This window comes from Bos indicus, chromosome 18, assembly GCF_029378745.1.
Source record: "Bos indicus isolate NIAB-ARS_2022 breed Sahiwal x Tharparkar chromosome 18, NIAB-ARS_B.indTharparkar_mat_pri_1.0, whole genome shotgun sequence".
NCBI classification, from domain to species: Eukaryota; Metazoa; Chordata; class Mammalia; order Artiodactyla; family Bovidae; genus Bos; species Bos indicus.
Genome location: NC_091777.1, coordinates 14,301,138 through 14,317,073, shown reverse-complemented (window position 1 = coordinate 14,317,073; position 15,936 = coordinate 14,301,138). Strand labels below are relative to the sequence as shown.

Sequence of the window (15,936 nt, the reverse complement as noted above, 5' to 3'; positions counted from 1 at the left end):
TGGCAGCTTGGCTCTGATGGTCCCTAAAGAGATGAGGGAAAATGAGCTCCTGCTAGACTGAGGAGAGGGCTTAGTGGGTGGCGGTGGGCTGGAGGTGGGGAGGAAGAAGGAAAAGAGAGCGAATGCTGCTGGGGGCCGGAGGTGTGGGAAGACCCTGGCCACCCCCGAGCAGCCCTGATGGGCGCCAGCCGGGCCCTGAGCATGAAGGCCCCATGTGGCACATGGCTCCCAGACCTGCAGAGGCCCCATGGTGGGGGTAATGGGCACCGGATGGCAGGGCAGACAGCCAGGAAGGACAGAGGGCACGTCTGGCCGAGGCTCCCACCCGCAGCCCCTGCAGCGGACACCCAGCCTCCGGAAGGTGATGGCTCCTTTTCCTGGGCCCTGAGTTGACCTGCTGTTTGGGGCAAACATGTCTGCCGTGTGCTCATGACCCTCACGCGAAGCTCAGCGTGAGGTACCAAGAGACACTTGGAAATTATGAGTTTAATCCACAGGCCTCTGGAGAAAAGCCCCACCCCGAACACTGAGCTTCTGGAGTGCAGGGAGATGCTGTGTGAGGGGAGCCCCAGGCCCCCTTCTTGTCTCTGTGACCCCATGACCCCACTCCCACCCCAGTGGCTCTGGGTGTCTCATTCTCAGAGGAAGCCTGGGGCTGGCTGGTTGCCTCACTTATTTCCTTGGCTTTCTTGGGGCAGTCCAGGGAGGTCAGCCGCCAGCTCTGAGGTCAGGGCAGGGACTCCTCGACTCAGGGGGTATGGTCCAGGTGCTGGACAGCAGAGGGCATCATGTTGCCCACCTGCCCCTTCCCTAGCCAGGCCAGTCCTGCCTACTGGGGAGGTCCTCCCTCCAAGGTGGAGGCCTCCCCCCTGCTCTGGGCTGCATTGCCCCAGGTGAGTCCTCAGCTCCCCTTCCAAGGGCTCCAAGGGCTGAGAGCCCTTGGGGGCAGGGCTTCTGGGTGCCGTGTGCTGAACAGATAATGATGGCAGAACAGAGCCCTGAGGTCCCGTGGGCTCTGCTGTGGGCCAGGGCATGGAGTGCTTCCCATCACTCCTCTCATCCTCTCAGTGGCTCGAGAGGTCAGAGCGTTATCATCACCCCTGAGTTATGGGTGAGATGCACTGCCCGAGTAAGCGAGCAAGATGAAGGAGACGGGGCAGTGGGGCAGGTGGGGGCCGGGCAGCTCCGGTGTCCACGCTGGCCATCCCCTCTACATACCTGGAAGTCGGCCTTCAGCTGGGTTGCTGCACAGCTTCCTTGTAGGTGGGGATTTCTTGGCTGCAAAGAAAATGGGGAGCATGTCAGCATCGCTCTGGTGCTTGGCTGGGGACTGAGAGCCCCAGGGGAAGCTGGCCAGGGAGCATGGAGCCTGCAGAGCCTCTGGAAAGTCACTGAGGGCAGGGCCGTGGGGAGCTGGGTGAGCTCGGGGGACCCCCAGCCCTGGTGGGGCAGGGGCGGGGCTAGGCTGCAGGGCCGGGGTCAGCTGGTGGCCTTTGCACTGGGTTAAGAGTGATTTTACATTGCTTGTCGTGGTATTTCATGTGCATAGATCACAGGTTCCTGTGGTTCGAGAGTCTGAAGTGAGAGGTCTCCACAATGCCCCCATCTCTACCCCCAGCCCACGGACGCTCTTTCCCTGCCTTGCTGGGTCAGCACAGGAAGCAGCTTCTTGTGTTTCTTTCCAGAGTTTCTTGATGCAAATACCAGCAAATGTAAATAAATATTTCCATCTCCTCGCTTTCTTCAACAAGAGATAGTCCACTGCATACACTGTGCCTCCCTTTTTGCATTTAACAGTGAACCTTGGTGGTACCTCCACAGCACCCCATAGAGCAACTCCTGGCTGATATCTGTCTATCCACCTTTCTACCAACACACGGCTATAGAACATTCTGCGGAACAGCTAAGCCTACACCCAGACCCTTCTGGGTGGACGGATGCTGGGTTGCCCTCTCTGGGCCTTTGTAAGTAGTAAAGCAATGAACATGTGTAAGGAGGCCAGCAGAACAAACCCAAAGAAGAAACAGCACGGTCAAGGGCAAACGCACTTGTGATCTAAAGACACTGTCAGGTAACCACTGTTGTGGTTTCAACATTTGGCCAAATGTTGAAACCACAATGCTTTGATCCTTCTCCCTCCAAAAGGTGGAGCCCAAGTCCCTCCCCTTCAACAGGGGCTGGACGTGGCGACTGGCGGCTGATGAAAAGAATACCTGCCCAAATTCCAGACCCACAGAAACCCTTAGATTTCAAGCTGCTGTCTGTCACTCAGCATTAGCGAACTACTAGGACAACTCTTGGTGGTTGTGCTGACTCGCATCCCCCCCGAGATGTGGAGATTTCTGGCATCACAGGGCGGAAAGCGTGCCCTTGCCTGGAGTGGGGCAGGCCAAGTCCTGGGGAGGGCCTACAGGAGGCAGAGATCTTCCCTGCAGCTTCCCATTCACTCACTCACTCACTCACTGATTCATTCAGTCACTCATTCATTCATTCACTCACTCCTTCATTCCGTCACTCACTCCATTCATTCAGAGATCAGACACTAGGTCAGGCATCTGTCACACAGTGGTGAGTGACTGACTCTGCTGTGAAACATCAACAGGAACCACAGATGAGGAAACTGAGGCTCAGAGAGGTCATGTGACTTGTCCAAGTCACACAGCATGCAGTGAACGTGGGGCGGTGCGAGGCAGACCTCCGGGACTATGCTTGCCCTGTGCAGGACCGAGTATCTCTGCACTTCGGCCCCACCTCAGGGCCCCTCTCTTCCTGAGGTGGCCCTGCCTCCACGTGCGGGCCTGTGGGCAGAGCTAATGGGCCCCATATTCTGCCTTCAGCACTCAGGGCACCCCAGACTGGCTGCCCCTTCAAGGATTTGACGGCCCGTCCTGGGTGCTCAGACAGTGGGGCAGGCAGGGGGCAGCGCATGCCCGGTCTTGGGTTCCCATCCCTGCCCAGGCTCTTGGCAAAGCCCCCTGGTTCTGGCCGGTGTGGGTTTCAGCAGGCCTGGGGCCCCTTTGAAGTGGGGAGATCCAATCCCCCAGACCCTGGCCTGCCCCCGGGAACTCCAGGAGTGCAGGCATCTCCTTTTCACTCAGAAACACCACCTGGCCCCAGCCTCTGGGTAACTCAAGCCCACAGTGGTGCTGGCTGGCTCCAGCTGGGTGTGGGTGGCAGCTCCTGGTGAGGGGTGTCCCGCTGCAAGCCTGGGCCCCTGCCCTCCAGTACTCCCTCTCCATGGACCCCAGGCCCCAGCAGGGAGTCCAGGCTCTGCTCCTGACCCTCTGCCCTCAGCTCTCCTTTCAACCTGCCCCGTTTTAGCTCTGGCCTCTCGTCCTTGATCTGGGCCCTCCTGTCCACTCCTGCCCACTCCCCCAGACCCTCTCAGGCCTTTGTCTAAGCAGTGCCCCTGCCCAGATGCCCCCGCCTCCTCCCCCACCCTCCCAATTCCTACTCACTTCTAAAGGGAGACCATTGGCAGCGGGGTCAGCAGGGTCTGGACTTGAATCCTGGCTCTAGCACTTCTGGCTATAAAATGGGGTGATCACAGCTCTGGCCTCAAAGGCTTGAGGCCTGGAGGCTGGACAGAACCGCACACACTAAGCCCGCAGACGCTGGCTCTGAATGAAGTCACTGCTCCTCCAGGCTCCTCTCCAGCCTCCCTCTTCCAAGAATTGCCCTTTCAGTTATGTGTGTGTCCACCGGTGAAGCAGGAATGATCTTGGGAGCCCTCACTGGGGGGCTGTCCCCCAACACCGGGTGTCTGGACAGCTCAGCACAGATGGCCCTGCTGGGTCAGAGCTCTGTGCCCCGGCTCCCCTCCCTGGCCCAGCTCCCTGGGCCCTCCGGCCTCAGTTTCGAGGGGCTGGGGCTGCTGACCTCTCAGGCCGCCCGGGCTCCCATCTTCTGTGACTCGGGACCTCTGGCCGGCAGTAGACTTGGCTGTGGCCCTGTGGTCTCCTCAGTCTCCCTGCTGCCGACCTGCCCAGAGGTGGGCGTGTTTAACTCCCCTGTTAGGATGTTTCTCTTGTCGGGGTGGGGCTGCACCTCCTAAACAGGCAGGAACCTGGCCTCTTCTGGTTTCTACCTGCGAGGGGCAAGGCCCACGGTGAGGTGGGGTAGAGGCATCTGCCCTTTCGTCCCCTTGTCCTGTCCTGGCTGGGTCCCTGGCCCCCAGTGCCCTTGGGAAGCGGTCAGCATTGGACGAGTTGTGAGGGTAGGCTGCACACTTGCTCCATCCTGGCCTTGGCCTGGCGGTGCCTGTGTGTGGCCTCTGCTGGCCGGGCACTGGGTGACTGGACAGGCATGGGGAGCAGGTGTGGGCGGGGCAGGCTGGGCAGCTGTCCCCCTCTCCTGCATCATCTGTCCCTCCCTGAGGAGCTGGCAGCTTTAGGGATGGTGCAGAGGCAACGGCAATGACCGCAGAGGACCGTGTGGACACCGCCTTGACCTCATGGCTGCCCTTTGTGGCCAGTGCTTACTCTTGTTACAGGTGGGAACAGAGGTTTGCAGAGGGGGTCAGTCCCCATGTGGTGAGGGCAGCACGGTGTGACATCTTTCGGGAGGAGCTTGTAGCGGCCGGTGTGACCAGGGCGGAGGGAGGGAGCGGGGTCTGGCTGAGGGTAGCAGGCACAGGGGTCTAAGAAGCCCCTCCAAGGAGGTGACCCTTGGCCATGTGTGGCCAGGCCGTGGGTAAGGGTCCTTCAGGTATGGCGTGGGGGATGGGTCCCCCAGCTGGGAGGCGCGGTGGGGCTGGGGTGGCGAGCAGGCTGGCGAGGGGGCAGCCAGTGGGGGTCTTCTGGCGGATCAGGGATGCCGTGGACATACACCCCCTAGGCAACCCCCTTTCCTAGACACCGATCAGGAGGCAAGATGTAGGTGCTGCTAGGTGGACCAGGCTGTGATGGGCAGCCAGGGTCCAGCCTGACCAGGTGTAGACGGGGAAACTGAGGCTTCCAGGAGACTGGGCTGTCTAAGGCAGAGCCTGGAGTAGGACCCTGTCCCCACCCCCGTGTCCCCTTCCACCCTCTGCCACCCCCACACAATGCCCCCCTGGGAGGCACAACCCGGGCCCCTTTATAGACCCCTGCCCGCCTCTGGCTGCCCGTCCAGGCCAAGTGCCCTGAGCTGCGCCTCCCTGGACACTGGCCCTGCCGCCTGGCTGACCTGTGCCTGCACCACTGCTGGCCCGTGGCTTGGACCAGCCCCCCGCCGCCGGCCTGCTCCCCGATGGACACCCTGCACGTCAGCTCAACCGGGCAGGGTCTCCGCTCCAGGTCATCCCTGACTAGCAAGGCTGGAAAAGCATGAGGGGCACAGCCTTGGGCACCGCCCCACAACCACCCCCTGCCAGCCTCCCCCACGGGCCGCTCTCTTGTGCCCCCTCCATGCCCAGCCCAGCCCCCTTCCTGGCCAGCCCCACAAAGGGTTCCGAATCCTGGGCAGCGAGCGGAGCAGGGTGGCCGGCCCAGATGAGGCGGGGTCTCGGTTGGCACAGCCCGCACGGAGGGGCTGCCGCAGCGGCTCCTTGTGACATTTATTTTACAAACATTCCCCTTTCCTTTTGCTTCAAAAGCTGCCGCTTTGCTTAAAAACTATCTGTTACCCGAGCACTCAGATAAACCTTAGCAGGTAAAATTATATCTGAGATACGGCCCGAGGGTCTGTTTAAGAATCCTGGGCAAATTATCAGCTGCATTTATCTTAATTACTTTGGGGAAAAGTGGAGGCTGGTGTTGGATGGGACCGGGAAGCGGGGGTGCGTTCCACCTTATCGGGGTGCATATTTGAGATCCTTTAACAGGAGGCAGATAAGAGGAGCATGTGGGGAGAAAACGATGTCTTCACAATTGACAGGGAGGCGGCCGCGGGGCTGCCGGGGGTTCGTGCTGAAAGGCGGGACCCATTGCCCATGGAAGCTGTGAATGCCTCCATCCCTCCTGTTCCCCTGAGACCCATATTCGGGGGGTGTGAAAAGGATCCCGACTTAGTTCTTGGCCGATTCCTCCTAGAACAAGTCCCACAGCCTGCTGACATCACATGGCCACACTCTGGACATGACGCAGAACTAGGGCCTTAACTCTGACGGTGCTGGGAGCCCTGGAAGTCCAAGCAGGGCCTGGAAGGAGGATGGAGCAGGGGGTGCAGAACGGTTTGGGGCAGGGTGGATGTGGGAAGAGATGAGGGCTATCTGTCCACGCCTGGCTCTGCCCGAGAAGCCGCCCCCTGGCCTCAGCTGCCGGACCGCAGTGCCTCATCTGGCGCATCCCAAGGGCCCGTGTGGATCCGGACGCGCTTGCTGGCACAGCTGACTGCCCGGCTTCAGGAGAGCCGCCGGAAATCAAAGTTTCCAGGACTGGCCACCACTCCCGAGAAGGGTCACCCCTGACGCCCGTGCTGACTGGTGCTCTTTGGACACCAGCAGTTCTCCAAGGACCTTGGTGCCCAAACTGCAGGATGGGAGGGACCATACTGGCGCACAGGCTGAGCAGGAAAGGGCCAGAGACTCGAGAGGAAGACAGGCGCATGGTCTGCAGAGGTCAGGACACCGGGACCGGGGCAGGAGCCCTCAGCACTGCCCAGGGCCACGGGGGATCTCGTGCCGTCATCCCTGAGCACCTGCTTCAGTGCCCACCTGTCAAGAGTGCTACACAGGCTGCCTGGACCCTCCTGCCCCTCTGCCCTCTGCTATCATCTGCCGCCACCCTCCCTGGTACCTACTCGCCCCTGCCACCCTCTGTGTTGCCGCATGCCAGGCTGCTTAGACCCCTGCATGGGCCAGGCCCTTGGGGGTGTCCCTCCTTCCCTCCTTCTGGTCCAGCTCCAAGGCCACCTGTGCCAGGAATCCTCTGCCCCGAGGCCCATCTGTCAATCTCTCAGGGAACATGATTTCCCCCTGCCGTCTGCCTCTGCCACACCACACGTCTCCGCAAGCAGGCTGCCTGATGGATGCCCAGGCCATGGTGCTCAGGCCCCACTGTCTGCCCCTCTGCAATACCCCCAGGGGCCAGCCCGGTGGCAGAGAAGCCGGGTCTGCCCAGTCCACCAGCTGACCTCGCCAGGCACCTCCGGGAGCGCTGTGGTCACTGTTAGCGGGCGCACCCCCATCCACCTAAGCACAATGTCACGGAACAGGATGAAACATGCATTGCGGACCCTGGAGCCCAGCCCTCACCTGGGGCTCCGGGTCTGGGGGGCCACCAGGGGGTGTGCAGCATACAGCTGCATATGCGTGGGCCCACGGGCACCCACAGGCAGGTGAGTCCACAGACATGGGGACACACCCTCACACACAGATTTGCACACACGCATGCATATATGCACACATGCACACGCTCACACCACACGCATGCCCCTACACTCCTCCCAGGGTCGTGCAGGGCTGCCTGCCCTCTGCTTCTGGCCCTCATTTGTAGACGGGCCCTTGGGGATGTTCTCTGTGCAGCAGCCAGCAGGTGGGGAGTTGCTGGGGGGAGGAAGGGGTGGAGGTGCACAGACAGCACCCTTGGGCTCCCCATCTCTCCAAGTAGTGCTTGGGTCCAGGAACGTTTGTTGGTGAGGATGGTGTTTTAGGAGCAGGTCTTACACCCTAGAATTTAACAGTGTACCAAGCTCTGCCCAGGGAACTCTGGCCACGCCTTGCCTGGCCTTGCTGTGTCCGCCCCCCACTGAGAAGACTGCTGGGGTCCTGTCTGCAGGAGCATACTGGGGCTCAGCGGCCCTGGGAAACTCCCACCCGAGTTCCAGGCAAATGGAGCGAGTGCCGACCATCCCAGAGCCGAGAGGCAGCTCGTCCAGGCCAGGCTGGTCAGGGCAGGGAGGGCGGCAGGGCTACAAGCACGAGAGACAGTGGCCGGGGCTCCATGAGGCCACCTTGAAAGCCATGCTGAACAGGGCAGGACCTGGGGGCAGCTTGGCCCCAGAACTCCAGCACAAGGACCCCTGGGAGCACCTTGTGCAATGGCAGCTCAGAGAGAGGGGGAGCTTGCCCACGGCCACATAGCAGCAGAGACTGGGAGGGCGGCAGCCCAGGGACACTTGAATCAGCCAATAACAGAATCTGGGGGGGCCAGAGGAGGCCCAGCTCCTGGCCTCCTGGAGAAGGGAAGGGTGACATCGCTCCAAATGTGTAGTGGTTCTGAAAAAGCCCCCGCAGACCCCGGGCCTGCCCTTGTCTGGGAGCTCCAGCTACACAGGGACCCTCCCATCCCCCAGAAAGGTAAGGGTGCAAGAGAAGGAGGCGCTCCGAGGGACCCAGAGGGTGGGGTGGCTCGGGCCCCAGGGTGGACCTGGCCCCCAGCATGGCTGCAGACTCGGGCCTCTCGGGCTCTGTCCAGAGTGGTCATCCTCTCTCAGAGACTTGAACCCCTGTCGTCTGACACCACTGTCCCCCACCCGAGGTCCCCAGCCTCAGTGGGCCCTGGAGCCCGGGCTCGCGGCCATGCCGGGACACCCTGGAGGCTGAAGGGTGTTCAAGGCTCTGGGCAGTTTTGATTTTGTCGGAAAGGTTGTCTCCATCCTTGCCTCCAATCGACCCTCCAGTCATCCATATGCGACTCTTGGTTATAAACATTGCCAGTCCTCTGTCAACCCTGTGACACGGAGTCCGCGGGCACTGTCGTCACAGCGTCGGTGCCTGGAGGGGCTCTGTCCACACCCTCTCCTCTCCATGGGCCTCACGTGAGAGACGGGCTTTCAGAACCCTTGGTCCAGGGTAGGCCAAGGACCAGCGCCCAGAGGCCGAGTCTCGGTCTGAAGCCTGGGCTGGGGCCAGAGTGTGCCTGGGAAGCTTGGACACCCTGTGACCCTGACATGTGACAGAGAGCTGGGACCAGGCTGCAGAGGGGGGCTGGGACCCCGGAATGCATCGGGCCTGTTTTGCATGTTCAATGGGCCTCCCTGGGCTGGGCTTGCTCCTGGCTCTTCAAGGCCTCAGGACAGGGGCCCCCGGGCCGTCATCTCACCTGCCAGCCAGCCTGGGGTGGAGTATGCTGCTAAGTCACTTCAGTCGTGTCCGACTCTGTGCGACCCCATAGACGGCAGCCCACCAGGCTTCCCAGTCCCTGGGATTCTCCAGGCAAGAACACTGGAGTGGGTTGCCATTTCCTTCTCCAATGCATGAAAGTGAAAAGTGAAAGTGAAGTCGCTCAGTTGTGTCCGACTCTATCGACCCCATGGACTGCAGCCTACCAGGCTCCTCCATCCATGGGATTTTCCAGGCAAGAGTACTGGAGTGGGGTGCCATTGCCTTCTCCGGGGGTGGAGTATACATCAGACCTATTTTACAGGAGAGGAAGCTGAGGCTGAGGGAGGTAAATGAACTGGGACACAACCTTGGAATTCCCCCCTGTGCCTGAGACCCCCAAACAGAGCTTGGAAGCCTTCTGGTTTTTGGAAGCAACCATGTCGCCCCACGTGGGGCCTCCCCGTGAGAAGCAGGGGCCTGTGTAGAGGTCACTGTGCTTGGTGGGGATGCAGGGATGGCGGGCTTTAATGAGCTGTCTCCTGAGCGACAAGATTAATGAGCTTCCATGGCTGCGTTAATTACTGTCCTGTCAAGTTCAGAATCCTATCAGCCTCCTTTCTCAATTAAAAGTGATTATGATTTCATTCCTCAGAACCAGAGGGTTAGTGAAGCCCACTGGGCAGCAGCCAGGTGGGGGGCCCTGGACACTCGGGGATCTGCTGCATCGGAAGTTGTGGGGGGCTGTGTCAGGTGGGGAGCCCGGGCAATTGGTCCAATGGGATGCCTGATGCCCACTGGGCTCATGGCTCCACCCATGGTAAGCAGGTAGGCACTCAACCCAATTTACAGATGAGGAAACCGAGACTTGGTGTGTAGGGGCCCGGGCTCCTCCGTGCTAGGGGGGTGGGTGCTTCGCTCTGGCCACTCTCCTGTCGCCTTGTCATCTGCGGACAAGCTGGGTTGTGTCCTGAGAGGACCCGGGGGGCTGGAGTCCCACTGCGGGTCCCAGCTGCTCCAGGGTCTTCCTCGGTGGCGAGGGACGTCTGCCATCATCCTGGTGTCTAGACGGGACCAGCCATGGCCACACAGCAGGCGGTGGTCCAGGAAAGGACTGTCCCCTCGCGTTCCTGCGAGCCTGTCCTCTGACAGTGCGGCCTCAGCCGTCTCTGGGCAGTTGGGCTTCAAGCGCTCCAGACCTGGCTCACCAAGCCCCTCTGAGAAGCCTCCCCCGGGTGCCCTCGCTGTGGTGGGTGATCGGAGCTCAGGAGGGACTGATCGGGGTGGCTGTGGGCCTCTGGCTGCAGTGGCTTGGCTCCACAGAGCCCCTGGTCCCAGGGGCGGGAGGCTGCCCTCCCCAAGGGTGTCCACTGGGCTTGGCTGTTCCAGAGGGTGGAGGGCAGGAGGGAGATGTGGCCCTGCAGGCCCCCGGCCTCCGCCTGCAGCCTTGCGGCCCTCTGTCCTGCTCCCTCACAGGCCCTGACCCGCCTGAGGACCTCATCACTGCCACCGCCTGTCGGTCTCCCAGGAGCTGCCGCCTGGCCACTCACTCCCCACCCAGCATCACACCCACGCTCTGGGGGCTCCGGGCTCCTCCAGCGGGGGGCAGGGGAGGAACACACACTTCCTTCTCACTATCCCTGCTAGGCCGGCCACCGTCGGCCACATCTGTTCCAGGCTCCTGAGGTCCACTCCGCAGGTGCCCATGTGTGGGGAGCACTCAACGTGTTGGGGTGAAGTGTGGGCACTGGAGAGCCACGGAACATCAGACCCCAAGGCTTCTGGGGGGGATGCATGCCAGCGGGGAGACCAGGCAGGGAGCCCCTTCCTTCCTCCTGGGGACCCTTGGGATTTACGGTCAAGGGGCTCGAGGTGTGACAAGTGCAGGGAACCAGAGGCCCCAGTGTCTGAGGCTGAGGGGCCTGGAAGCTCCTTCTCAGCCTCAGCCTGCTTCCCCGTCCATGCCTTGTGCTGCCCTGCCCGAGTTCAGGGTCCCTGCCTCGCCAAGGCCCCTCTGCACCCTCCCTGCCAGCCCTCCCCTGATGGCACCTGTCACCTCCCCTCCTAGAACATGGTGGGGTGGGGCAGGGGGCAGGACTGGGGTCCCTCCTCAGCCCATTTGTCCCCAGAGCACAGCCAGGGCCGGCTGCAGGGGGCACCACTGTCCACAGAAGGGAAGGCTGAGGCCACAGAGCCAGAGGCAGCGCTGGCTGGAGCCGCACCAGCACCAAGCCACCCGCCCCTGCCTGGGCACGACACGCCGTGGCAATCTCGCCCGGGGCCAGGCAGGGAGGCCGCGTCTCGCACCCACCAGCTCTGCACAGAAGGGGCAGCTGAGACCCCGAGGTGGGCATGCAGCCAGGGGTCAAGGAGCGGGGGCCGCAGGCCGACAGGACAGGCACTCACTCACACGACTTGGTACTGAAACACAAGGGCTGCCGGCCGGCCCCCACGGGCAGCGACGGCCCTTCCCGGAAGGCGCGGGCCCAGCCTCTCATTTACGGCTGCTCCCTCACTCCGCACCCGCTGTCCTGTCCGAACCCCCCTGAGGGTGGAGAAAGGGAAGGGAGGCTTCAGACCTCTGGGTCTGTCCCCTGCTCCTGCCTCGCCCCTCCCCAGGTCGGGCAGCCCCTGGGCTCACCTGGCCGTGTGCGATTCAGCACAGTCCCATCCTCTTGGACACACCATGGATTTGGCTGTTTCTCCCCTTGGACCGAGCTTTTCCTTAGTATAAACGTTTCCGTGTCTTGGTGCCAAGCACCCTGCCCGCATCAGCACATGTTTCTTCACGGAGGGGAAGAAGCCAGACCACCGGCACCCACCCTCCTCCCCGCGGACGGGTCCACGGCTGCAGGAGCGCCTGGCACCCGCCCTGCCTGCCCCGCCCGCCGGGCAGCTGCTCAGCCAGGAAATCCAGCACAGAGGCAGCCCTCTGATTTTTCAGGAAAAGCCAGAAATCCAGGTTTTAAAGTGAAATCTCCCCATTTTAAAACTTTGGCAGCAAAGTCACCTAAGACAAAATAAGTACTGTGGGCTGAAGCGGCTGGGGCAACTGGGGCTGTGGTTGGTCTCCCGTGACCTTCCTGTGGGCGGAGGCCCCCCAGGCTGTGCCCTCGGTGGGGGGATGGGTTCGGTCACCGGCTCCCTCACTCATTCATCTGTGCCCAGGCTCCCCGCCAGGCGCCAGGACAGGACTGTGGACAGAAAGGACGGACACTGTGCCCCACCCCGCACCCCACTAGGGGGCTGGGTTTAGGGTGCTTAGGATGTGAACTCAGGTCTCCTGGCGCCACGTCTGGTGAAGGCCTGCGGTGCCCTGGAAAGCTCTAGGATTGCTGGAACCCCTGATGGAGGGGGAAACCCCTGCACTGGCAAAGTGGGGGTCAGAGAGGTTATGCCCTGTGCCGCAGGTCACACAGCAGGCTGCAGAGCAGGCCAGCTGGGGAGGCTCTGCAGACCGAGTGCAAGCTGAGCACTGTGGCCTGAGGGACGGTGGGGGTGTGCCAGGCCCACGCCCGGGCATCTTCCTGGCCTGAGGCTGGCCTGGGTTCCAGGAGGGACAGAAGTGTTCAGGCTCCCCTCCCGGGTGGGAGGCGCCAGTGGCTGCCTGTCACCTGACCGCCCACAACAAGCACCCAGGCCTAGTCCTTTCCAGACCCACTGCTGGCGGCTGCCTGGTAAGGGTGGGGTTCCTCACCGGGGAGGGCAGGGCTGGCTGGTGGAGGGGCCTGCTCGGTCTCCAGGATACTGGAGGGGGCTGGTCTGAAGTCCTGGAAGACACGGTGGTCCCATCCAGCTGTGTGACAAGAAGGGGACCTTCCTCCTCACTCTGCAGATGGGCCCGGAGGGGCTGGGACACTTGCCCGTGAACACACAGCCGACAGGCCGCAGGCTGGGAGACCTGGGCTGGTCTCTGTTCGGCTGCATCCCTGGTGCCCCTCCCTCGCTGGACCAGGCAACCATCTCCTGTCTGCAACACTATGTCCCCAGCTTCCCTGGGGCCTCTTGCACTTCCCTCTCCCCAGAGCCGCCAGGGGGTCTTTCCAAACAGATGGGGCCACATTCCCCTCTGCAAATGCTCCACAGCTTCACTTGTGTTGGGATTAAGTCCCATCCTGGCCATGAGCCCCTGGACCGTCGGGGTCCTGCCTCCTGGGCCTTCTAGAATGCCTTGGGGCCTTTCCCTCCAGAGTTCCTGTTCTGGAAATGTGCCTCAGCGACCTCCCCACCGTGGCTGCCTGGGATCTGGACCCCTCCTTGCAGAGTCCGAATGGGTGTGATTCTCCTTCAGGTCTGTGTCCCCTTGCTTTGTCCAGGCAGTGTGAGTGGCGGGAGGTGGGTAGGCTGGACTGTGTCCCCTCAAAGACGTCACTAGGTCCTGACCACCCTCCTCTGCCCCGGGGAACCTGGGAATGCGGTCTTATTGGGAACAGAGTGTCTGTAGGGGTGGTCAAGATGGGTCATCCTAGGTGAGGGTGGCCCTGTCCTTAGAAGAGACAGAAAAGGAGAGACAGACCTGGAGGAGAGGCCCCATGTAGGTGGGGGCAGACTGGCCACTGCGGTCACCTCCCTGTACCCGTCGCCACCTCCCCAGTCCATTCTCCCCACAGCCTCCAGGGCAGGGGCCCTACCCAGAGCCCTCGCTCACCCAACCCGGGGCTTCACCTCGGCCTCCTCTGGCTGGAGCCCTGCTCCCCAGACAGCCACAGACGGCTCTTCTCTGCCCACACATGCTGGCTGTCCAGCGGCACCTCTGACCACTGGGTCCACCTTGAGCCCAGTCCCTGCACTTTCTGTTAATATCTCCTGGCCCTGCTTTATCCAGCTTTGTTTTAAATGTCATCATGAAGTGGACACACGTATAAAAGTGTGCATTTACATACATTCATAAAGCATGTATGTTTTTATAGCATGTGTGCGCATGTACACGTGTGCGTAAGGCACGCACATGGGGCATGTGACAGGGAAGATCGCCGCCCTGAGGGCCCCTGTGCCCCACTGCCCTGCAGCGGCTCCCCACGCGGACGGGCCGCCAGCCTCCGTCACAGACGCTGGTTTGGCCCTGGTGACATCAGGCTCCACAGTCACGTGTCCCACCTCTGTCCTCCACCCACTTCCTGCGGCGCCCCCTGGGGCCCCGACATTGCACCTGCAGAGCTGGGGAAACTAAGCCAGGTCAGGGACGCCTGAGCCCAGGGTCCCCCAGGGGACCTCCATGAACTGCACTCTGGGGGTCTCTGGAGTCACGACCCCTGCTGGCAGCCTGGAAGACACAGCCCCCATGCCCCTGCCTCCCTGCAGAGGGGTCCGAAGTGGATGGCTGGCCAGGGAGGGGCCTCGGCCCTAAGGGGTGCAGCCCGAATAACGCAGATATTCATCCCAGGCAAGTCCTGGCTCTGTTGGCCTCCGAGGGTGGCGCTGGCTGAGACCCGCAGAACGCCCCTCCCTCCCCAGCCCTCGGGCTGTTTTTCTTTCATCAGCTGGAGAAAAGGAGGGAAGAAAGGAAGACAGAGGAATATTTTGCAGGGACTGAAAAGGCATTGTGACCATGTGTTTCTTTGATGGCCGTGGGGAGCCCGGCCCCAGAGTCCTCTCCCTCTGGCCTTCGAGGTGGAGGTGGAGGGGGCTGCCTTTGAGCCAGTGAGGGTCTGCAGCAGTTGGAGGGGGGCAAGGCCCGTCCAGGCAGGAAGCCTGTGTGAGCCAAGCACTGGGGACTGGAAGGGGGCCTGACACACACAAACACACACACACACGCACACACATAGGGGAGAGAGAGAGAAGATGCTGGAGGCAGTGCTGTGTATACAGCTGGTGCTCACGAGTATGTGCAGGAATGACTCTGGGTGCTGACCCTGACTGCTGGTTAGGGCTGTCCCCTCACACTGGTCGGATAGCAGCAGCCCCTCCCTCTCTTCCTCCATCTTTGATTCCCCTCCCGCCAATTTGTTTCTTTAAAACTTGTAATTCTGCCCCAGCAAGGACTAAAAGGGGCACAGGAAAAACGGTGCCTACACCACAGGTTGTCAGGACAGAAGCCAAAATCTGCTGGGAGGGCCAAATTAAGCTCTGAGCTTCCTAGGCGCCAAGCTACAAAGGGAGCAAGATGCAGGGAACTTGTCTCTCTCATTGTCTTGGGTGGGGGGTGGCGTGGGTGCAGAGCACGCGTGGTTACTGTCTTCCTGCAACCCTGCTGACCAGTCCCCACCTCCCAGCAATGTGCTGAGACGAAAGGAGATGCAGGTGTCTCGTGCCTGGTGCACAGTGTTTGCTCGGTGGCTGTGAACTTCTTCCCCTGTGTTACAGGTGAGGACGCTGAGGCTCAGAAGCTACTAATACCTTTCGAGATCATGGCACAGCCAGTGAGAGCAGGAGGCTGGTGCTGGCATTGGCGGCCAGGACCTGTCCTCCTCGCTCCCTTCTTAGGGAGGGGAAGCCCCAGTCCAGGCGCTGCCTGTGTCTGGCTGTGCCCAGCCGAGGCCTCCGAGCTGCTGTGAGCCTGGAGGGGCAAATCATCCAGGCCAGTTCCTCCCCAGAGCATGAGGGGCAGCTCTGGGGCTGTGGGCACAGGGCCCGGTCACATGTGGTCCTGCCCTCCCAGTCCACTGGGGGCTTTTCCTCTCACGAGGAGGGACCCCTGGAGACCCAGCTTGTTAGAAGCTCTTGAGTGGGGAGAGCGTAGGGTAGGGAAGGACAGGGCCATGCACACCTTGCTGCAGGAAGGTGATCTTCCTGGGGCTGGCCATGACCTGGGTGACCCTGGCCTGGGGGTGACCCTGACCTGGGATAACCCTGACCTGGAGGTGACCCTGACCTGAGCCAACCTTGACCTGGGGTGACCCTGAACTGGGGTGACCCTGACCTGGGGATGACTCTCACTTGGAGTGACCCTGCCCTGGACTGCTGCTCTGGGGTGAGGGACCTGAGCCTCGGGGGCTAAACGACGCAATTGCCATGGGCTCTGGTCCAGTGGACAG

General features: G+C 61.7%; 1 protein-coding gene across 1 annotated transcript in view; it reads right to left on the bottom strand.

Moving 5' to 3' along the window:
• Positions 1–15,936, bottom strand: part of ZNF469 (zinc finger protein 469) — a 251,894-nt gene that overhangs the window by 12,892 nt on the left and 223,066 nt on the right. The window contains exon 4 of the mRNA XM_070770435.1: positions 1,219–1,278. The gene's annotated coding sequence lies outside the window, so the exon portion shown is untranslated. The remainder of the gene's footprint in view (positions 1–1,218; positions 1,279–15,936) is intronic.